General features: G+C 51.1%; 1 pseudogene; it reads right to left on the minus strand.

The window, feature by feature from the left end:
* Positions 1 to 679: 679 nt before the first annotated feature.
* On the minus strand, positions 680 to 20864 carry LOC123396899 (annotated as a pseudogene).
* Between the last annotated feature and the right edge of the window lie 3950 nt (positions 20865 to 24814).

The following is a 24814-nucleotide window of genomic DNA, read 5'->3' on the forward strand; positions in this document are numbered from 1 at the left end:
GTGTGTGAGCTTCAACAGTGGCAATGGTGTGGAGGTTGGTAGGAGGAGCGGCAATCCATCTACCGCTTCTATGACGACGAGTCTTGGCGGCAGGGTGCAGTCGAGCATCAGTGATGGATGCGTCTGGATGGACGAGCGCGGAGCGGTGGCACCGTTGGGCGCCGTAAGTGACGTTGACGGATGGCCGGACTAGCAAGGATGATACGGATATCTTCTTTGAAGGCGGGTCAGTTGCTCGATGATGGCGGCGGCTTCTAGAACGTATGCATGTGGTGTATGGTTTAGGTTTGTTGTTCCGACTGTAGATTCCAATACGATATACAAATGGATCGGAGACGACAACGACGGTAGATAAGGGAAGTAAAAGCATTCCTTATTGTCAAGGTTATAGGTGTGAGTGGTGGCTTCGGATGGCTTGATGTATGTTTTTATCAGATATTTGTTGAATAATGAATAAATATGGCTGTATGCAGAGACCCGGCGTTTTAATCTCCGTTTCCAAAAGAACTCTTTTCATAAGCACACAAGGGTTAAAACCACAAGATAAATGTCCTAAATATATTTTTATCCGTACATCGATGTTTGTGTGTAACCGATGATTATTCAGAGGATGGAGAGGGCGTCAATTCAACATTAATCAGAGCACACAATAAACAAGTGACCATCCAAGTAACACAACTCAGTTTGGGATGTCAGCTGGTGGGAGCATGCCCTTGAGGAAAGAGTAGAGAAGAACAAGCGCTCTTTTTGGCTGGTAACTAGGAACCAGATGGCCAGCACCCCTCACGGATGCAAACGTGAAGCCTCCCTTGTACTGCTGAACATAGCCTCCAACCTAAATCCACCACAACCCCATTAATTTCATCACAGGATCAAAGCACAAACATCATATCTGAATTTTACTTAGCTCTTTCTGATGTCCATTTCTGAACACCCGTTAATTACCTCGCTGTCCGGGGTGTACCAAGGGCGCCATGGTTCCGTGATGGGTAGGTTGAGATCCTTGACGGAGTACCTCGTCGCGGTAATGGAGCAGACGTCATCCATATCTCCACTGAAGAAATCATGGTCGTTCTAGTTAGAAACCTGAAGCCTAGCTATTTGATTCTACTAAATGCTCATTGCATGTGTGTGCATGCACAGTAATAGTATACCTGTAGAGCCATACACTTAAGCCACGTTTGACTAGCCTTCTGATGGTTGGCACCATGGAAACTGGGCCGTCGTTATAGCCCAAGTCTAAGCTGAAAGAAATGAAGTTGCGTAGTGCAAATCAGATCGGGGGTGTTCCGCTCAAAGGAAAGGAAAGAAAAAATAGACTGGTTAGACGTGCTCTGTAGCAGGTATCGTGTGTAATACTATATACTTACCTGCAAGCTGTCCACCTCGTGTTGGCCCGGGCGTGCAGAGCTTCTTGCACCTCGCCATTGTTGAGGTAAGCCAGGACGTAGTGGTCGATGCACGGATCGTAGCCAGCCAGCTGATAAATCATAATTTGCAAACACGTACCGTGAATGGCCAAATATATTTTTATTCTTATTATAGCTAGCTATCTTATGCTTGCATTGCTGCCCATGGACATGTGACTGCGTAAAAGAGATCGATCGAGACTAGCCCATCAATCGTGTTATAGTATTGTACTCCCTCCGTCCCGATGTATAAGTCCTAGATCATCGATTTGAGAAATTAAATATGTGTTATATGTCATGAAAAGTATATCACTAGATTTCTACACGGATGTAGTTTCTAAATATATATTTTTTATCACATACGATACATATTTAGATAGTTAAATTATTGATCTAGAATTACACGAATGACTTATACACGGAACGGAGATAGTACTGTATATCTTACGTAGCCGGACGAGTGGTAGGTGCCGTCGCGTTCTGACTTAAGGCAGATCGGGGCGTATATGTTGTGGAGATCGATGTTGCCTTTCTGGGGCCTGTGCGCCGCCACGAAGCACTGCCAGTCGTCTTTCGGCGTGAAGCTGCAGTTGGCACGGATATTGGCCCACCCCTCGTCGGAGATCACCCCATGGTTCCATAAAAACTCGAGGCCCCCCTCGTCGTTCTTGTCGTCGTCGAGGTACGGATTCCCGACCTACATACAACGTGACGATAAAGATAAGTTGCAGGACAAAAAGAGGTAACACGGCATGCGATCAAACTGGGCACTGGACCACTGGTGCTTACCAAGATGCCGCGGAGGTTTATGAGAGTGCCGCGGTAGAGCTCGTTCATGTATTCGATCACGGCGGCGAGCTGCGGCACGTAGTGGCCGCCGTAGCTCTCCCCGGCGATGTAGAAGTCGCGGCCCTTGTACTCCGGGAACCGCTCCAGCCAGTTGAGCAGGAAGACGAACGCGTCCTCGGCGGTCCTCGGGTCGCCCACGTTGTTGTTGTTGTCCGAGTTGTTGCTCGCGTAGGAGAACCCCACGCCGGCCGGCGACTCCAGGAAGATCACGTTGGCCACTGCACATATCATCGTAATCTTGCCAGTTCAGTTCGCATCAGTGATCAGAAGCCGGTTTCACTTGGACGCTAGCTTACGTACGGTTGTTCCAGCCGTGCTTGTTCCTGCTGAGGGTCTTGCCGTCGGGGTTCACTCGGAACGGGCCGAGCTCCGTCATGGCGCCGTAGCCCAGCGACGAGCACCCGGGCCCGCCGTTGAGCCAGAGGAGGAGCGGCTTGGAGGACGCCTCGTAGGGGGCCTCGACGAAGTAGTAAAAGAGCTCCCGGCCCTGCTTCTCGCTCACCGTGACGTAGCCGGCGTACTGGTCGAAGTTGACCCGCGGTGGCTGGCCGGGCAGCGCCGCGATCTTGTCCGCCGCCTTGGCGCCCACCGGCGGGCTCGGGCATCGCGTGGGCAGGTGGCTGAAGCTGCTGGCGTCGGCCCATGGATCAGCTTCCTCATCCACGTTTGCATTACTGGCCCTCTCAGCTCGCCTCTTCTTGGCCCTGGACTCGATGAACCTCATGAGCTGATCCTCCTGTGAGGCATCTGCGAGTGATGCGCCCAGCAGAACGAGCAACAGGAAGAATGTAATGGTGTTCCCAATCATTTTTGCTTGTGACTTTCTGATCGTGTGAAAGATTGGTATGTTGCAAATTTTGGTAGGTAGCTTACCAAGTCTATATAGTGTTGGGAGAAGTATGGTGGGAGAGGGCTGAAGAACTGTCTAAAGCATGCAACTCGGATTCTCCAAGGTGGCTGCCTGCTTGCCTGGTTTGGATTCCACGGAGATGATTATGAGTTTGCATGGCGTGAACGGTCAGGTGAGACGATAATAGCCAGCTCTGTTACATCGAAAGCACCCAACACCTAGCAGTAGGTTAAAAGCGCCGGCGAAAACCAATTTTAACTCGCTGGCTTACTGACAATTTACTTCGATCAAGACCAAGCTTCTGGAAAGTCTTTTTTATGAACTAAATAAACGGGCCCTTCAGATGGATTGTACTACAGGAATGATAAAAAGGAATTCGGTGAAAGATGGCTCCAGAAGGACCACGAAGCTACATCAATAAAGATAAGTAGGTTCTCGGCAAGTTATATGACGATCAAAACTAAAAGGAAATAACAACTGGCCTATGAATTTTACAAAGTGGACCCTAGAAAAGTGATGGAAAACATAATTGGGTTCAATGATTGTCGTGGGTATAAGTCTGACAGTAGAAGTGTATGGTACGAAAGGATGGGCAGAGCCTTAGCTACGGCGAGGATGTATGAGTTCAGGCCCCTCTACGGTGGAGGTAAAAGCCCTACGTCTCAGTGCTCTTGGGAGCTTAGTGTCGAGTGGAATATAGGATTACAGTAAAAGCCAACCCCGCACCAGTGGGGAAGGGCGACTTATATAGAATGCGCTGCCCTTCATAATGGCCCGGTGGACAAGGTGGAATAGTGGCAAATAAATGCCTACGTTACAGGTAACGTAAGCCTTAAATGTAAATAATGGTGTATGAAAACGTATGACCGTTGCCCTCCTGGGAGGTTACGATGTACAGAGTGGAATCCAGTCGGTACGTTAAATATGCTCCGAGTGCTCGTCACCGACTGGATGATGGGGAGTCCTTAGTTCAGTCGGAACTGTCCAAGGGCCTCGTCCTCTATGAAGGGTAGTCCTTGGGTAGGACCTATAGGGCAGGCCTATGACCCTATCCTGGGACTATAACCCCATCATTAGTCCCCGAATGGATCGGGGTTGGAACGATGAAGTGATGTCCGGAGTATGGATCCGACTGGTATGGAGGTGACTTTGGCGTTGTTTGCCTCGATCCATTTTGTCCTGTCAACCAGTGATCCGAGTGACGGTATCGGTGAAACGAACCGTCAGAGACCGAGTGCTTCCGCGGAATCTTTCGACGTGACTGGTCAAACTTACAGCGCCGGATTTTCCGGGATCCTCAAATTTCGATTGCCGCGCGCTCAGCGGGGATGACGACATTGCCATTGAGTAGGTTTCGCCGCCTCAATTACCGCGCCTTTATCTTCTCCACTAACATCGCAGCAGCCGGTTGGGGGGATAAGATTTTGGATCCACCTGTTAGTGACCCAGTCGGAAGCTTATTTAAGCCTCTCCGGCGGGATTCTCTGTTGCGCTGCTCATCCTCCTTGCATTAATCCCGCTTCTCCCGCAGCTCTCTGCACGCCCCAAGCTTCCTCCCTCCCCTCCTCCTCCGCGGATCCGTCGCCTTCGCCATGACGAAGGGGCAGACCAGCAAGCTTGAGTCGCAGAAGAAGAAGAAGAAGGGGGTGGCTCCTACCCGGCGGCGGCAGCGGCGCTGCCGGTGGGTTGGATCCAGGGGGATTTCCTCCCCTCCTCGGTGACGGAGGACGACTTGCTGGAGTTGGTGGAGCACGGCATGATCGTCAACAAGTCCTGGCGGCTGTCGGAAGGCGAGACGGAGCCGGCGCCGAAGGAGGGGGAGCGCGTTCTGCTGCTCAGCCATGTGTTCAGGGGCTTCTCCTTGCCTCCCCACCCATTCTTCCGAGGTATCATGACCTACTTCGGGGCTCAGCTCCATCATTTTCCTCCAAACGCAATAGCCCACCTTGCTGCATTCGTCACCCTTTGTGAGTGCTTTATTGGATGTCCCCCTCACTGGGGGCTCTTTAAGTACGTCTTCTCCGCTAGATCCCAAACTGTCAAAAAGCTTAGCCAGTCGGACAATAATACCCATCTCCTCCAGCTCTGCGGGGGTTTAGGTTTCCATAAAAAAACAAAGAGTAGCTACCCCCCCCCCATCCAGTTGTCTGAGTCAGTTAGGAACTGGCAATCGACCTGGTTCTATTGCCAGGACATTGCTTGTCCGAAAGCCTCGAGCGGGTTGCCACCTTTTAGCCTAGACCGTCCGGGCCCTCCCAGGAAGCTTGCGCTCTCTGAGGGGGAAAGGATCCAAATCCAGCCTTTGGTCGACGCGCTGATAGCCGTCGTCCGCAAGGGAGTCACCGGCACGGACCTGCTGGAGACTTTTCTGGGTCGGCGCATCCAGCCGCTGCAGGACCGACACCATGCCATGTGGCACTACGCGGGGCCTTCGGACTCCACTCGGTCTCATCCAGAGTGCGTGACTAGGTCAACTGTGAGGGCGTGGGTCCGCGGCATCACAGGCGCGTGTGATAACCCCGAAGGAGCCCGGCGGGTGAAGCCCTTCCGCGCCGACAATCCTCCTCCGAATGAGGTAAGCGCATCTTGTCGAGTGCTTTTAATCTTCTTAGATTTATTACTTTTCTTGTCCTGCTGACTCACGTTGCCGACTGTGTTTTGTGCAGGAGTAGACTAACTGGTATTCTGTTGTCTCGAACGGGAATCCAGCCGAGGAAGAGGAGGGCAGCCAGGAGGGCAGCACGGATAGCGCCGAGTACGTCTCCGACAGTGGGGAGACGGAGGAGGAGTCGGAAGAGGGGGAGAAGGAGGAGGAAGGGGAGCAGAGCTCGCCACCTCCACCACCAGAGCACCGAACTAAGCGCCGTCACGATCCTGCTGCTCCGCCGGCTCCTCCGGCGGCCCCGAGTGCTCCGCCAGCCCCTCCCGTGGCTCCGAGTGCTCGGAGTGTGAAGAGGACCAGGGACGCGGCTGCCGAGCCTACGGACCAGCCGTCTAAGGTGGCCAAACTCAGTGGGCCTAAGCCTCGGAAAGCTTTGCCTCGGATGAGGATCGCTGTTCCAGTAGCCTCAGCGTAAGTGTCTTGTTCTTCTATCTTCCTTCAGTATCTGATTGAACTCATGCTTACTTGTCGAGTGGATTTCACTCAACAGAGCTGCTACCTCCGCCACCTCTCTGCCGCGCCAGGACGATGACCCCATGGACACGGATAACACCGCCACGTCCCAGCAAGGTACGTTGTCACGACTCCGAGAGTTTGTATTATTGATTCGCGAGTGCTGTCCTTGACATTTTTCTGTAATTTCATTTTGTTCAGTCGAGCTTCCTTCGAAGGTGATCCATCTGGAGGACGACGACCAAAGGGGGTCAGAGCCAGCATTGGCGCCTGTCCTTGAGGTTGTCCCATCTACTGCTGCTCCCACCATGACCGTCCCGCCGACCGAGACCGTGGCGCCGACTGAGACGGTGCCCCTCACGGCGGGACCAACTGGAGCTGAGCTCGGGATGCCTAGGGAGTCTTCTGTTGCGCCGGGTCCGTCAACCGTTCAATATGACGCCCGACATCTCCCGGAAGACCAGGTGGGGGCCGCCAAGGACGCCATGGTGCAGGTGGAGCTGATGGTGGGTGATGCCAAGGGGGCGTATGACTCCATCGCGTCTTTGTACAAGAAAAGCTTGGAGCTCCAGGACGATATCCGAGTAAGTGCGCTAGTAAGTGTTTACTTTCCTCTTGTCACCCACTTGGGGTTTCAGTGATATACTCGGATGCAGTAGGATGATTTTGTAGTGGGTTCACTCCAAGTGAACCCAGTGGGTGTAGTCCCCGAGACTTCTGTCGAGTGCTTGCACCGGCAGTTGTCTTTATATGTATTTTCCATGACCTGAACAGATCAGAGCTGATATGCCCGAATGGTACCAGTGGGGGCACTCCGAGTGCACCCACTGGGTGTAGTCCCCGAGAGTAGTGTTACTCAGGTCGGGTAATAGTAGTCTCATAGATTTGTCTGTTTGTCATGTAGCTCAATAGGGTCGACCTGTTCGAGCTTCATGCCAGTGGGGTCACTCTTAGTGAACCCACTGGGTGTAGTCCCCGAGACCGCTGTCGATTGCTTGCATCGACAGGGGTCTGAAGAACTTTGAGCTTTGATTGTTTTCCTTGTTGAATGTGTCTGATCTTCCTTTTGTGCTTATTTGGCAGAAGACTTGCGAAATGGGGTGTGCGTACAATGCTCTAAAGGCTGAGAAGATTTAGCGTGCTGCGGACTTGGAGGCGGCTGTGAATGACCTGGCTGGTGTGAAGGGGGCTCTTGCTGACCGAGAGAAGTCTTTGGAGGAGTCTCGGGAGACCAACAAGGCATTGCTAGCCGAAGTTGAAAAATTGAAGAGTCAAAGATCCGAATGGATGGGCCAGCTGAAGTTGATGAACACTCGGTGCATGGTGCAGGAGAAGTACGTCACCGCCTGGGCAAGGAAGATGGTTGCACTGCTTGGTGGTAAGTTTTTGCCGAGCGCTTCTTGACTTTGGAGTCCACTTTGCGCTTACTTTCTGCTTGTCTTTTCTTTGCAGACTTCTGTCGGGACGTTGAGGCTGAAGCAGCCGATATTGAACGGTCGGTTGTTCCGAACGTTCCACTCGGCGACGAAGCCAACCGGGACTTGCTCCGAGCGCATATTCGCCTTAGCAGGGTGGGACCTTTCATTGGCCACCTGAGAGAAGTCATCGGCCGGATCGACAAGGAGCTGTGGCCTGAAGACGATTCTCGACAAGAAATAGACGGGTTGATGACTCGGCTCGATGACGTCCCGAGCAGAGTGCAGTCATGGAAGAAGTCTGTCGCTCGTTGTGGTGCGGACGTGGCGCTATCTCTGGTCCGAGTGCACTGCAAGGAAGCTCGCGAAGAAAAGCTGAAGACGTTGCAGGTTGCCAACACCAAGAAGCTTCGATTCGAAGATTTCATGGAGACCTTCCTGGACACAGCTACTCGCATTGCAGACGGAATCGACCTTGACACCTTTGTGGAGCTTGCCAGTCCCGGTGACGCTTGAAAAAAACTTGATGGTGAACGCACATTTACCTCGGTATGCCGAGTGGTATCTGTATCAAACTTTGGCCACTGCCGTTGGCCGTCACATTCGTAGTTCGGTGTGGATAAGCTTGATTCACACCGAGCCGACTGATCGTAGATCCAACTTTGGATTCGAATCGAATATTTTGCTCTTCTTTCGCCAAGTTTTTTTTGACACGATTTTGGCTCGTGGTTTTTGTTTGGCGTTTCTTGGTGAAGCCAATGGCAAACACGAGGAAGCTTTTTACTTAGGCGACTCTGAGTCGCAGCTAAGTCCCCGAGTGTGACTTTTCGTGCACACTCGAAGTGAGTTGTTACTCATGTAGTTGTCAGTTGGCTTCACATCCACGTGAGCCTCAATGAGGGTCTGCTAAGCCTTCGAGTGTATCACGAGTACACACTCGGAGGAAGCTTTTTTACTTAGGCGACTCTGAGTCGCAGCTAAGTCCCCGAGTGTGACTTTTCGTGCGCACTCGGAGTGAGTTGATACTCATGTAGTTGTCAGTTGTCTTCACATCCACATGAGCCTCAATGAGGGTCTGCTAAGCCTCCAAGTGGGTCTCGAGTATACACTTGGAGGAAGCTTTTTTACTTAGGCGACTCTGAGTCGCAGCTAAGTCCCCGAGTATGACTTTTCGTGCGCACTCGGAGTGAGTTGATACTCATGTAGTTGTCAGTTGTCTTCACATCCACATGAGCCTCAATGAGGGTCTGCTAAGCCTCCAAGTGGATCTCGAGTATACACTTGGAGGAAGCTTTTTTACTTAGGCGACTCTGGATCGCAGCTAAGTCTCCGAGCATGTATTTTAGCGCGCACTCGGAGCGAGTTTGTACTTAGGAGACTCTGGGTCGCAGCTAAGTCCCCGAGTGCGACTTTTAGTGCACTCTCGGAGCGAGTTTGTACTTAGGCGATTCTGAGTCGCAGCTAAGTCCCCGAGTGCGACTTTTAGTGCACACTCGGAGTGAGTTTGTACTTAGGCGATTCTGGGTCGCAGCTAAGTCCCCGAGTGTGACTTTTAGTGCACACTTGGAGCGAGTTTGTACTTAGGCGATTCTGGGTCGCAGTTAAGTCCCCGAGTGCGACTTTTAGTGCACACTCGGAGCGAGTTTGTACTTAGGCGATTCTGGGTCGCAGCTAAGTCCCCGAGTGCGTCTTTTAGTGCACACTCGGAGCGAGTTTGTACTTAGGCAATTCTGGGTCGCAGCTAAGTCCCCGAGTGCGACTTTTAGTGCGCACTCAGAGCGAGTTTTTTAGGCCGGAGTCTACAAACGCGGAAGAATTTTGAATCGGCAAGAAATCAATCTGCTTTGTATTACTTCAATGATACTTGCTCTTTACATTGCCCCCGTCGGCGGTTATGTGTAGAAGCGCTTTAGGAGATCTCCATTCCATGCTCGTGGCTCGTCCGTTTCCCTGTCGAGGTTGCAGAGTCGATATGCTCCGTTGTTCAGCACCTCAGAGACGATGAAGGGTCCTTCCCAGGCGGGAGCCAACTTGTGTGGTCTCTGCTGATCCACTCGGAGCACCAGGTCGCCTCCTTGGAATGTGCGACTCCTGACGTGCCGCGCGTGAAATCGCCGCAGATCTTGTTGATAAATTGTTGAGCGAGTCAGTGCCATCTCGCGCTCTTCTTCTAGAAGATCCACTCCGTCTTGCCTGGCTTGCTCTGCTTCGGCTTCGGAGAAGAGTTCGACTTGTGGAGAGTTGTGAAGCAAATCGCTCGGAAGGACTGCCTCTGCTCCATAAACGAGGAAGAACGGGGATCGTCCTGTAGATCTATTCGGAGTTGTGCGGAGGCCCCACAGCACCGAAGTCAGCTCGGTGACCCATGCGCCGGCGGCATGTCCAACTTCTCGCAGGAGTCGAGGCTTCAACCCTTGAAGAATAAGTCCATTCGCCCGCTCTACTTGCCCGTTTGTTTGGGGGTGCGCCACGGATGCAAAATCCACTCGGATACCTTGGCCTTTGCAAAAACCTTTGAATCGGTCTGGCGATGATGTCTCTGATAAATTTGATGGCCATAAGGGCGTCGAGCTTCTTGATGGGCTTGGCTTCGATCCACTTGGTAAACTTGTCGACTGCTACTAGCAGATGAGTGAATCCTCCTTGACCTGTTCTGAATGCTCCGACTGTGTCTAATCCCCACACAGCGAATGGCCAAACAAGAGGAATTGTCTTCAGCGCAGACGTTGGCTTGTGGGACTTGTTCGAATAGAACTGACAGCCTTCGCATCGGTCAACCATATCTTTTGCCATTTCATTCGCCTGTAACCAGAAGAAACCAGCTCTGAATGCTTTGGCGACGATTGCTCTTGAGGAGGCATGATGATCGCAGGTTCCCGAGTGAATTTCTTCCAAGATTAACTGTCCCTCCTCAGGGGAGATACACCGCTGAAGGACGCCCGAAACACTTTCCCTGTACAACTGGCCATCAATGACGGTGAAGGACTTCGACCTGCGGACGATCTGCCTAGCTTGAACTTCGTCTTCTGGTAACTCTTGCCTCATGATGTACGCAATGAACGACACAGTCCACTCGGGGATGACAGCAAGAATATCCATGATCAAATCAACCACAGCGGGGACGTCAACTTCAGTCGGATCTGTTGAGCTCTTTGGTTGTACTGGCTCCTCTGTAAAGGGATCTTCCTTCACCGAGGGGAGATGTAGGTGCTCGAGGCACACATCACTCGGGACTGGTCTCCGAGTGGATCCAAGTTTTGCCAATTCATCTGCTGCTTGGTTTTTCAGTCGGGGAACATGGTGAACTTCCAGACCTTCAAACTTCTTCTCGAGCTTCCTTACTGCATTGCAGTTGCAGTATGCAGTCATGGTGGGGTTCCTTACATCCCACTCCTTCATTACTTGATTAACCACCAGATCTGAGTCGCCATAGATCATCAGGCGATGGACGCCGAGTGTGATGGCCATGCGCAACCCGTAAAGGAGAGCTTCGTACTCTGCTTCGTTGTTGGAGGAACCGAAATGTATCTGCAACACATACTTGAGTTTATCACCCTTTGGGGATATGATCACTACGCCGGCGCCGGAGCCATTCAACATCTTGGACCCATCGAAGAACATAGTCCAATGGGCCGAGTAGATGTGGGTCGGTTGCTGTTGTTCTACCCATTCTGCTATGAAGTCAGCCAGAGCTTGAGACTTTATAGCTTTCTTGGCTTCGAACTTGATGTCGCAGTATAGCATCTCCATTGCCCACTTTGCCACTCGGCTCGATGCATCCCGATTGTGGAGAATTTCTGACAACGGAGCATCAGATATGATAGACGCCGAGTGGTCTTGGAAGTAATGAGCCACCTTCTTTGGAGTCATGTAGATCCCATAAATAAGCTTCTGATAATGGGGATACCTCTGCTTGGAAGGAGTCAGGACTTCGGAGACATAATATACTGGCCGCTGAACCTTGTACGCTTTTCCTTCTTCTTCGCGTTCGACTGTCAGAACGGTGCTGACGACTTGATTTGTAGCCGCGATGTACAGAAGAAGGGGTTCTTTACTGAGCGGGGCAGTAAGAACCGGCTGGGTGGAAAGCAGGGCTTTGAGGTCGTCGAATGCAATTTGGGCTTCGTCTGTCCACTCGAAGGTATCTGATTTCTTCATGAGTCGGTACAGAGGTAACGCCTTCTCGCCGAGTCGAGCGATAAACCTGCTCAAAGCCGCTAGGCAACCTATGAGCCTTTGAACATTATGTATTCTTACCGGCCGTTCCATTCGGACGATGGTCCTGATCGTTTCGGGGTTGACATCGATCCCTCGTTCGGAAACGAAGAAACCGAGTAACTTCCCGCTGGGAACACCGAATGAACACTTGGCTGGGTTGAGCTTGATATCGTACCTACGTAGGTTGGCGAATGTTTCTGCCAAGTCAGTCAGCAGGTCGGAACCTTTGCGCGACTTGACTACGATATCGTCCATATACGCCTCCACATTTCGACCGATCTGGTCAAGGAGGCATTTTTGGATCATGCGCATAAAAGTTGCTCCTGCATTGTTCAAACCAGATGGCATAGTGATGTAGCAGAAACACCCGAATGGGGTGATGAAGGCTGTTTTTTAATTCATCCGGACCATACAGACGGATCTGATGATAGCCCGAATAGGCATCAAGGAAGGATAAACGCTCACAACCCGCAGTCGAATCAATAATTTGATCGATGCGGGGGAGCGGGAAGTGATCTTTCGGACAGACCTTATTGAGATGCTTGAAATCGATGCACATACGGAGAGACTTGTCCTTCTTGGGCACCATGACCACATTAGGGAGCCACTCGGAGTGGTGCACCTCGCGAATGAAGTTGGCTGCCAAAAGTTTAGCCACCTCCTCTCTGATTGCCTTCCTCTTGTGCGCGGCGGACCGACGCAGGCGTTCGCGGACGGGCCGAGCAGCAGGATCCACATGCAGTCGGTGCTCAGCCAACTCCCTGGGTACACCTGGCATGTCAGCGGGCTTCCATGCGAAAATGTCCCAGTTCTCACGGAGGAATTGGATGAGCTCGGCTTCCTATTTTGGATCAAGGGTGGTGGAGATGTTCATCGGGGCGGCGGTGTCGTCTGTCGGGTGGATGCTGACTTTCTTCGTGTCGCCCGCCGACTGAAATGCGGACTCGGAAGCTGGCTTCTTTGAACGCATCAGGTCAGCGGGGTCGGCGGTCTTTTTGTACTCATCCAGCTCGAGAATAGCCATCTGCTGATCGGCAATCCTCGACCCCTGCTGCAAACACTCCTCGGCTCGCTGCCGATTGCCTGTAACCATGATCACACCTTTGGGACCTGGCATCTTCAGCTTCAAATACACGTAACATGGACGGGCCATGAAACGCGCATACGCCGGACGACCCAGAATCGCGTGGTACGCACTCTGGAAGTCCACCACCTCGAATGTCAGCTTCTCCTTACGGAAGTTCTTGTCAGAGCCGAAGACGACATCCAACGCGATCTGACCGAGTGACTTGGCCTTTCGTCCTGGGACGACTCCGTGGAACTGCATAGTGCTCTCGCTCAGTTTGGACATCGGAATGCCCATTCCCTTGAGAGTGTCGGCGTACATGATGTTCAAACCGCTGCCGCCGTCCATGAGGACTTTGCGCAGTCGGACTCCTTCCACCACCGGGTCGACGACCAGAGCTTGCCTCCCTGGGGTGGGTACGTGTGCTGGATGGTCCGACTGATCAAAGGTGATCGCAGTCTGTGACCACTTGAGGAATGTGAGGGTGGTTGGGGTTGTCATGTTCACCTCCCTGTTCACCAACTTCAGTCGACTTTTGCTTTCCATATCAGCGAAAATCATCAGCGTTGCATGGACTTGGGAGAACGGATCCCCCTTGTCCTCCTCATCCTGCTCGGTGTCCTTTTCACTCGGCTGACCTTCACCGAATCCTTGGATCAGGAGGCGACACTGCCGAGTGGTATGCTTCGGGAAAATGCGTTGCCTTCCTCGTCCATCTTCGTGTGGATTGGACACGGCTGATCCAGGATGGAATTTCCTGACTACCTCTTCTTGGGGGTGTACTGAGCCTTCCCCTTGCCTTTGAACTTGGCATTTGTAACGGCTGCTGCCTCTTCCTGTGGAGTGGATTGAGCTGCTTCTGCATCCGACTGATGTTCCCATCTCCATCGGCGACTGACTTATGCTTGCCGCTACGTATGCGGTCCTCCTCTTCTCCATTTGCATAGCGTGCGGCTATCTCCATCATCTTGCTCATGGAGATGTCACCTGTCCGACCGAATTTAAGGTACAGATCCCTGTACCACTCGTGTGCCTTGAAGGTGCAGACTGCTTGATGCTCCGTGACGTTCTCCACCGTCTGGTAGAGGGTCGTCCAGCGCTGGATGAAATCATGCAAGGGCTCGTTCTGCTTTTGGACGCAGTGCTGGAGCTCCACGAGACCAGCAGGGTGCTTGCACGTGCCCTCGAAGGTCCTGATGAAGACTCGGGACAGATTTGCCCAGCTGTAGATGCTTGATGGAGCCAACTGGTTCAGCCAAGCTCGCGCCGAGCCGTCGAGCATCAGGGGGAGATATTTCATGGCGACCTGGTCATCTCCGCCATCGATCTGGACCGCCACTCTGTAGTCGTCCAACCACGTTTCTGGCTTGGACTCTGCCGTGAACTTGCTGATTCCCGTCGCCAATCGGAAGTTGGGAGGGATGTCAGCTGAACGGATGGCCCGACCGAAGCACTCGGGGCCCGAGACGACGGTCTTGCTTCCACTCGGACGGTCTCTATCGTGACCATCACGGTGGGCTCGACTCCTGTCGACCTTCTTCTGGGCGATGTACCCTCTTGCGTTGGGCCTTGGATCATGCGCGTCGCCGACTGAACGACGATCATCGTGATGCCGAGGTCCGTAGGGCCCACCCCGCGGAGGGGTGCGTGAACGGCGACGATCTTCGGGATTCCTGGAACGGCTGCCCCCTCTGCGTCGCTGATGAGAGTCGGGGCTGAAAACCGACCGTTGCGTGTTCGCGTGAACAGAACTGTTGTGGATCCTGTTGTGCGACTGGGAGACCGCCGAATTTTGCTGCTGCGCCGTATGCAACAGGGCACGGATTTGCTCGATCCCTCTGCCAGCCTTCGAATCAGTCGGCTGGAGAGAATCGGCTATCCTGGCAGCCGCAGGCAGGTTGAGGACGGGTGTGCGGAATACCTCGACGTCGCTCTGGCGAGTGCGTCGACTGACAGAACGACGGTGTTGACGACGAGCGCCAGATGATTTTCCGACCTCATGCTCGTTCCGACCAGTCCGGAGGGGACTTTCATGGGAATCGGCCATGAGAACTTCGGCTGCAGGCCCGTGACCCAGGTACTCGGAAGGTAGCTCAGTCGGAACTGAGTCCAAGCACTGGGATGATGGCGCGACCACAACTGATTCAAGCACCGCCACTTGAGAGGACGCGCTTTGTCGCGGCTGGGCGTGTCGCATGGAGCCGGGGGCAACGGGATCGCTTGTTGCGACGCGTGACGGGGGCGAGGATCGACACCGGGGCCGATGGCTGGAGAAGAAGGATGCCGCGGGAACCGGCACGAAGTGCGTAGCCCCGCGACTAGGGAGCGACTCGACGTCGAGGGGCGCATCCCGAAGCCATGCCGAATCGTCGACGATGAAGGAGAGTGCACCAAAGAGGATCTCGTGACCAATGCACAGATCTCCGCCGGACGACATGATGAAAAGATGAAATCGCAAACTCGCCGGAAGTCGCTTAGACACCTGCCCCAAGGTGGGTGCCAACTGTCGTGGGTATAAGTCTGACAGTAGAAGTGTAGGGTACGAAAGGATGGGCAGAGCCTTAGCTACGGCGAGGATGTATGAGTTCAGGCCCCTCTACGGTGGAGATAAAAGCCCTACGTCTCAGCGCTCTTGGGAGCTTAGTATCGAGTGGAATATAGGATTACAGTAAAAGCCAACCCCCGCACCAGTGGGGAAGGGCGGCTTATATAGAGTGCGCTGCCCTTCATAATGGCACGGTGGACAGGGGTGGAATAGTGGCGAATAAATGCCTACGTTACAGGTAACGTAAGCCTTAAATGTAAATAATGGTGTATGAAAACGTATGACCGTTGCCCTCCTGGGAGGTTACGATGTACAGAGTGGAATCCAGTCGGTACGTTAAATATGCTCTGAGTGCTCGTCACCGACTGAATGATGGGGGAGTCCTTAGTTGAGTCGGAACTGTCCAAGGGCCTCGTCCTCTATGAAGGATAGTCATTGGGTAGGACCTATAGGGCAGGCCTATGACTCTATCCTGGAACTATAACCCCATCAATGATTTTTCTCAACGGACACAACCTCACAATCACCACACCACTTGGGATGACAAGACTTCCGAGAGACGTAGACTCCATTCCACACACTCCATGAAGAAGCAACGTTGCCTTCCTTTTGGCTCCATGGGCTGTAGGTAAAAGAATGGTCACCATTTGGACAGCAGATATGGTGCCGACTGCCGAGGTGGATCCGGCCGGCGGTCAATCGCCATACAAGGAAGCATATACGCTCCAAATCAACTATCATATATGTGTGATACATCTCAAACATATTTATATTTTTTTATTGTCTCATGTTGGTAAAAAGCACCGACAGAAGTCAATTTTACTCGTTGGCTCATTGCCAATTCATTGAGTGACGGCATGACGCTACGCCTCCGTCGACGAGTAAAACAAAAACATCTGCCGCCTCCAGGGTCATCCAAGTGTCGGAAAATAGCTATCGGATCTCCTCAACCGTATGTGTCATGAATTGCAAAAAACAGGTTGTTGCGATGTTCACTCTGCAGCGAACCACCCGATGCGTTCTTTTAGCGTGACGCCTTATTTTCTTAACCGTTATTTTTTACAACAAAGATCATGGTGCAGAAAAACATTTTCAACAGAAATTGTGTTATAAATGTTTTTTTGTCTTTCACCTTTTTGGAACATACATGTTGTTGCGGAAGGATTTTTCAAGAAGGATGATGTTGCAGAAAAAAAATCAATGAAAAAAATGAACGTGTTCGCTACTTGTCTGGACTTTGTATGTTTGTAACATACCATGTGTTACAAACTTGTGTTTGCAACACGTTTGCAACATGCCCAATGTTGTAAACTTGCTGGCCCGTTTCACGTAGCGTTACGTGTCGTATGACTAAAATCAAATCGAACGGTCATAGAAATAACGGATATGCACGAGTCATTCGCCGGTTGAAAGGTAACCTTTCTTAAGTTTACCTCGATTATTGTCGGTTGAAAGGTAACGTTTCTCAAGTTTACCTCGATTAAGATCATGCTCCTGGAAAGTCCTTTTATGCATTAAACGACCCTATATGGAGTGCACATGAATGGTAAAAAAGAATTTGGCAAAAGAGGGTCCAGAAGGACATGAAGCTTCATTAATAAAGACAGATAGGTACACACGGCAAGTTATATCAGGACCCAAACTAAAAGAAAATAGCAAACGGGCCCATCACTATTTTACAAAGTGGACCCTAAAAAAGTGATGGAAAACGTTATTTGGTCCAGTGATTCTTCTCAACGGACACAACCTCACCATCACGACACCATTTGAGATGATAAGACTTACGAGAGACAGAGACTCCATCCCACAGACTCCATGAAGAAGAAACGTTGCATCCCTTTTGGCTCCATGGCATGTAGGTAGAAGAATGGTTGCCATTCGGGCAACAGATATGGTGCCGAGGTAAGTCGATTCTTTTGTCAGGATTTCTACTCTTTTTTACTTGTATTGTTTAGGCTGATTTTCGACTTGCCCCTTTTTGGGCAAGTCGATTTATTTGGATTTTCGACTTACCCCTCTTTGATGCAAGTTGATTTTTTCATAGGCTCATTTTTTGACTTGCCACTATTTTGGGTAAGTTAGTTTTTCTATTGGGCTTGAAGCCCTTACACATTGTTTTTTCTTCTTTGTATGCGTTTTTTAGCTTTTGGTTTTATTTTAAATTTTACCTGGGTTTTTTTGCAACTGTGAGAGTTTCTCGGATGGAGATTCCAGACTTCGACAGAGATTGATTTATTTTTCTTAATAAATTGTCTACAGAGTAATGTCGACCTGCGAGTTCACCAGCCAAACTAACTTCCAGTCCACACACCCACTAGATCAGTTATTCGTATGCTCTCTTACGTTTGTTTCAGATGTCCGACACAGCGACCCTTACTCATTTTATGCATAGCCTGTATATATAATTGGACCCAGCTTTTATTAAAAAGTTTAACAAACAAATGACCATCGCACCCTCAGCCTTCGATTTAGTAATCAACAATAATATAGGTACTCCTCTATCAGCCCTCATACCAATGCCTTATTATTTCTTAACTGATTTCTTCTGCACTATAGGTAGAACTTTATTCAACAAAACTAAGCAAAGCATAATGCATTATATTATTGAGTTAATATAAACGAGGACGTGTCTCTAACATTTATGGGGACAACATACATAAGATGGACAACTGGTCATTTTACAAAAGAACTTGTGCAACAAGATCTAACCAGGGAGCTTGATATGGTATCACACTTATTTATTTGTATCCGACTCGAGGAATTGATTTGTCCAGCCTCTTGCAAACTTACACCCCACTCCATACTGAGAACCCAGGTGACAGAGTTCTGGGTGGCAGGACTCCTTTCATGAAGGAGTATAAAAGAACAAGTGATCTTTTGGGCTGGAAGCTAGGGACCATATGCCCAGCTCCTCGCACGGACGCGAACGTGAAACCTCCCTCGTATTGCTGAACATAGCCTCCGACCTAGATTTGGCCATAATTCAGCTTAGTACACAATCCGGTGAAAAAAAAACTAGCACGTATTGTAGGGTTGTTGCATATATATGGTTACCTCGTTGTCAGGGGTGTACCATGGACGCCACAGTTTTGTGATGGTCAGATTGAGATCCTTGACAGCGTACCTCGTTGCGGTAATCGGGCACTCATCATCCATGTCACCACTGTCATCGAATTAACCACCAAGTTACGAGAGAGGGATATTGTATAGCAACTATGGCAGACATAAAACATCTCCATTTTATGTTTTGAAGGAACTGTGAATGCTTGAAGTAATAAAGTTACCTATAGATCCAGACTCTTAATCCGTTGTCGACAAGCCAACCGATGGTTGGCATCATGGTAACTGGTGAGTCGGTCCAGCCGTTCAATGACCCCTCTCTATGTCAAAACACATAGTGCATATTAGTTTGAGCTTTGCAACACCTACGGGGCTTTACGTGAAGAGGCGGTTTATGTAATGATTGGTCATTAATGGAGGCATAGGGCCCACCCTAAAATTCGAGCGGAGGTGATTGAATAGCGGCGAGGAAAATTATTTAGGGCTACGTAAGGCTGGTTGTAATGTTGAGTATGATACTACATTCGTAATGCATAGTATCATATATTAGTAACATAAAATAATTTATTTATTGTCATAAATAACACATAGTAACACAACATTTAATATGATACGGTATCATGATATGATACTTAACCTTCTCATTTTTCATTTAATTCTATGTCATCTTATCAAAATTGTTTAGTTGGCATGCATGATACCTATGATACTCTCATTACGACCAGCCTAAGATCCATATGTAGGTGTTGCATTTTTTATATTAGATCCGTTCCAAGCCAAAATTTATGAAATTTGACTAAATTTATAGAGAAGATATATACTGGATAAGGTGGCGTAAATATCAACTCCTATATATATACGGAGCCTCTACTAAATATAAGAGAGAGTTTGTTAGCAAGTGTGTCACTTACGCGCACTCTGACCACTCGGTGTTGGTTCTAGCATGCATAGCCTTCTGCACCGTGGGATTGTTCAGGTACGTGTCGATATAGGAATCAATGCACGGATCATAGCCTGGTAGCTGTATCAATTACATCAGCTAATTAGCCAGTGCCTGTGCCACCACCTCTGATTTGCTAATGTTGAACAATTGTTCTTCTCAGAAAGAGAAAGAGCGCATGTATCTTGTGCAGGAGTACGTACGTAGCCACTGGAGTGGAGACTCCCGTCTGGGGACTGAATGCAGACCGGGGCGTAAATGTTGTACGTATCGATGTCGCCGGCATCGAACGAGTCGTCGCACGCTTTGTCCTCGAACTGCCCGCCGGAGTTGCACCTCTCGGTGACATTGTACCACACCTCGTCGGAGATCACCCCGTGGTTCCACAGGAACTCTAACGATCCATATGCGTTGTTGGAACTATCGAGGAGCGGATTGCCGACCTGCGGAAGATGAACCCCGATTTCTGTTAGGCAGAGAAACCAGTACTACATATCAAAGCTAACAACGCCGGCGCCCATGATCGGCCAACTTACGAAGATGCCCTTGAGGTTTACGTCTGTGAGACCGAGCTCACGGAGGGCGACGATGACGGTGGCGAGCTGGGGGACGTAGTGCCCGCTGTAGCTCTCGCCGGCGATATAGAAGTCGCGGCCCTTGTACTCGGGGAACCTCTCCAGCCAGTTGAGCAGGAACATGTAGGCGTCCACCGCGGTCCTCGTGTCGCCGCTCGGCATCGACGTGTTCGAGTAGGAGAATCCTACGCCTGCGGGCGACTCTAAGAAGATCACATTTGCAACTGCATGGCACGAGAACACAAACCATATGAATGTGAGGTTACACAACACAAGAGCGTAGACGAAGTTGTAAGAGGATCTGTCACCACACCGACCATTGTTCCAGGCATGCCTGTTTCTGCTCAGGGTCTTCCCGTCGGGGTTCACACGGAACGGGCCGAGCTCCGCCATGGCGCCGGCGCCGAGCGACGAGCACCCCGGCCCGCCGTTGAGCCAGAGCACGAGCGGCTTGGAGGAGGCCTCGTAGGGCGCCTCGACGAAGTAGTAGAAGAGCGCGCGGCCGTACTCCTCGCTGACCGTGACGTAGCCGGAGTACTGGTCGAAGTTGACGCGCGGGGGCTGGCCGGGCAGCGCCGTGATCCTGTCGGCCTCCCTGGCGCCCGCCGGCGGGGGCTCGCACTTGGTCGGCAGGTGGCTGAAGCTGCTGATCGGGTCGGCCCAGGTGTCCGGCTCCGCAGGCCCATTCGCGCGCGTCTGGGCCCTCGATTTGATGAAGGCCCTCAGCACATCCTTCTCGGTGACAGCATTCGCGAGCGATCCCCCTCCCAGTAGGATCGCCAGTACGAGTACTGCCGCGCAGTACATGGTATTGTTCCTCATCGTAACCTGCGACGAAACTACGGGTGTTACCGGCTTGCTGAGGATACTTATATCGTCTTGGTGTTTTTATACTGATATACGTGGTAGGCATTTCCGATATTCCATGTAGAAACTATGCGAGATTAGGATTCACCGAAACCAGCTTGCTGATAGTTAGGAGATGCATGCATCCCATCGACGTTTGACTGAGCTAAACAATCTTATATTCCAGATATCTTGGTTCGGTAGTGCCGGACATTGTTGGCGTACGTACATCAATGAAATCGACACCAAACTTGCCAACTTGGCCGTCGATGCCGAGGTGACACTCAATCCAAACGATAAGAGACTGAGGTGCAACTTCTTCTCCTAACCAACACTTGCTAGCAGAAAATAGCACATTAGTCCCGGTTTTAAAGCGTCTTTAGTTCTAATTCTGTAAGCGGGACTAAATAAATGGGACCAAAGATCTAAATTTTTAGTTTCATTTGTGTTATGAACCGGGTCTAAAGATGCTTCACGTGGTCGCTGTGGGATACGAAGGCAGAAGGACCTTCAATCCCGGTTGATAACACCGATCGGGACTAAAAGGCGACCACGCGTCAGCAGCAACCAGACGCTGGATTTTTTTTTTTTGAAGTAGGGCTTTAGTGGTTTTGGAGGGTTAAGGTGTTTCACATCGTGTTTCCCCCTTTTTTGTGTCCATCATCTTTGGTTCCTTATGCTTGTTGTTGTTCCCGACCGTGTCAACTAGACGCTATCTAGTACGTACATATTGCAATAAAGAAATCATTACACGACATCGTCATGAATATAAAGAGAAGTAACATCTTTTTCTTCGTGCTTGGTCGAACAACAAGTTTTCACATATCTATTCGACGCTACTACATAAAATGTAAAACTTGCACCTTAATTAGAGTTATTAAGTAAGTCACTCCAAGAAAATGTTTGTTATTTAAATAAAGGGGTAATTATTCTTTTGCCCTCAGTGATGTCCATTTGCTCTGTTTTGCCCTCAGTTGCGAATCGTGCTCAATTTTGCCCCTTATCTGTGTGCAACTACTATGACGAGGCCAAACTGGCAGTTTTGAGTCCATTCCGTCCGCCGGCGTTAGTGATAGTGGGTCCGGATCTTACATGTGGGACCGTGTGGACGTGGGTCCGGAGCTGACATGTGGGACTGTGCAACAACGTCCCCAAATCAATCCTACGGTGGCCACTCAACGCCACTCTATCCCGTCCGCCCGTCGGTCGTCCTGCGTCGCCGCCACCATCTGCGTCGTCGCCACCACCTGCGCGGCCGCGGTCGTCCTGCTACGACTGCCACCTTCCTGCGACGCCACGGGTGGGGCGCTTGCCACCTGCTCGACGCGACTTTCATGCTGGAAGATAAGGTTGCCATACTGGGAAAGGGGGAAAGGAAATAGGATCCCCTCTCTTCTCTACAGGAATGAACTTCTCCTCGCCGACCTATGGCACTATACTTAGGTTAGGCGCCGGTGTGGCCTCCTTCCGTGCGCCCGGCCGGAGCGCTAATAGGTGGGGGGCTGGTGCACACAAAGGAAGTTCGAGGGTGAACCCCAGGGCGAAATGGCGAGCAGCGGCGACCCCGGATGATTTGGCGAGGCGGGCATCGGGCCGGAGATCTACCACGTCCACGACTGGGTTCCCGAGGGGTAAGTCACGCCTCCTGTTTAGATTGAACTTAGTTGTGTATTTCAACAGTCGATTCGACTTGCTTTGACCAGTTAGTTTAGCTAATGGTGTGCTGATTGCGTCTCTGTTTTTCGTCGGTTAGGATGGAGTTGCGGTTTGCTTTCTTGGTGCACATTAGAAGGGACCAGTACATGTTGAATGCAGAGAATAAGAAGAAATTCCAAGGAGATTTCGATTATCGGTTGCCAATGGCTTGTAACTGAAGTTTCAGACAATTTGGGGAGGTAATTTGCAGTCAATATCCTTGGGTTTGCTTGATCAAGTGGAATACAAATACTACGATGGGGAAAAGAAATGGGTGACAATTAGTAATGATGAGGAGCTGGCTACCATGTTTGTTAGGGATAAGGAGAAAGAGAATTTTCATGTGAGGCTGCAAATTGATGTGCTTGAGCAGGCATTTGGACCTAGGATGGCGGGTGCACCTTCTCTGGCAGAAACAAGTCATCGTAATGGCATCTCTAGAGAGAACAGTTCAGTTAGTGCACGGTGACGTGCTGGCTCGACAAGCGTGGGCACCGGCAGTAGGGTCCCCCTTGAAGTGGAGCCTGATGCCTACAATTCTGGGGTTGATGAAGAGAAGCTATATTCTGATGTTATTCAGAATTTACGACGGGCACCTCGGGCTGAAAACCAAGATGAGGCTGTCGTGGGTATAAGCCTGACAGTAGATGTGTAGGGTACGAATGAGATGGGCAGAGTCCTAGCTATGGCGAGGTTGTATGAGTTCAGGTCCCTCTGCGGTGGAGGTAACAGCCCTACGTCTCAGTGCTCTCGGAGCTTGTTACCGAGTGTGATATGGAGTACAAAGATTTGCTAACCCCTTTACCAGTGGGGGAGGGCGGCTTATATAGAGTGCGCTGCCCCCCACAACGGTTCTGACTCAGGGGTGGAGTAGTGGCGATTGAATGCATACGTTACAGGTAACGTATGCTCTAAATGCTAATAGATGCACCCGGAAACGTATGGCAGTTTCCCTCCGGAGAGGTTACGACGTACCGAGTGTATCCAGTCGGTGAGCCTGGTGTCCTCCGAATGCTAGTTACCGACTGGATGATTCAGGGCTTGTTACAGACTGGATGACGGGGATACCTTGATTCTGTCGGGGCAGACTTAGGGTCCTGTCCTTTGTGTGGGGTAGTCCTATGATAGGACGTGTATGGCAGGCCTATGACCCTACCCTAGGACTATGTCCCCATCATTAGTCCCCGAATGGATTGGGGTTGAAACGTAGAAGCGGTGCTTGAGGTTCAGATCCGACTGAACTAGGTTCGGCTTGGGCGTTGCTTGCCTCTATCCATTTTATGTCTCTCGACCAACGCTCCGAGTGGAAGTGCTTGCGAAACAGACAGTCGGGAACCAAGTGCTTCCACGGCATCTTTTGACGCGACCGGTCAACTGACAGCGCCGGATTTTCCGGGATCTGAAATTTCGGGTTCCGCGCGCTCAGCGGGGGCGACGTCAGCGCGCTCGAGTAGCGCCTGACTCCTCGATCCTCGCGCCTTTAACTCCTCCACCGATATTGCCGCGGTTGTTTGGGTGGATAAGATTTTGGGCCCGCTCGCCAGCGACCCAGTCGGTGTTCTATTTAACTCTGGGCGACGAGACCTTTCGGTTACGCTCGCGGAATCCTTCGTTCTTGCTTGCTCCGTCTTCCTCGCCACCTCCTGCGCCTGTACGCCCTTCCCTTCCCCTCTTTCTCGAGAGCTCGCCGTCGCCGCCATGACCAAAGGTCAGACAAACAAGATGGAGGCAAGGAAGAAAAAGAACTAGGCGGCGGCTGCTCAGCGGCGGCAGCGGCCGTTGCCGGGGGTGGATCCAGGGAGACTTTCTCCCCTCCACGGTGACGGAGGGGGACCTGCTGGACCTGGTAGAGCATGGTCAGCTCGTGCATAAGTCCTGGAGGCTGCCGGCGGATGACGAGGTCGAGCCGGCACCACGGGAGGGGGAGCGCGTCTTGCTTCTTAGTCATGTTCACAGAGGTTTCTCTCTGCCCCCGCATCCTTTCTTCAAAGGTATCATCAATCATTTTGGTGCTCAACTCCATCACTTCCCTCCGAATGCCATCGCCCACCTTTCTGCCTTCATTGTTTTGTGCGAGTGCTTTATCGGTTGCCCCCCATTAGGGTTTATTCAAACATATCTTCTCCGCCCGCTCTCAAACCATCAAACGTCTTAGTCAGTCGGATGACAAGACGCATCTCCTCCAGCTCTGCGGGGGTTTAGGGTTTAAGAAAAAGAGTCGGAGTAGCTAC

The sequence above is a fragment of the Hordeum vulgare genome, chromosome 5H (genome assembly GCF_904849725.1).
Source record: "Hordeum vulgare subsp. vulgare chromosome 5H, MorexV3_pseudomolecules_assembly, whole genome shotgun sequence".
Lineage (NCBI taxonomy): Eukaryota > Viridiplantae > Streptophyta > Magnoliopsida > Poales > Poaceae > Hordeum > Hordeum vulgare.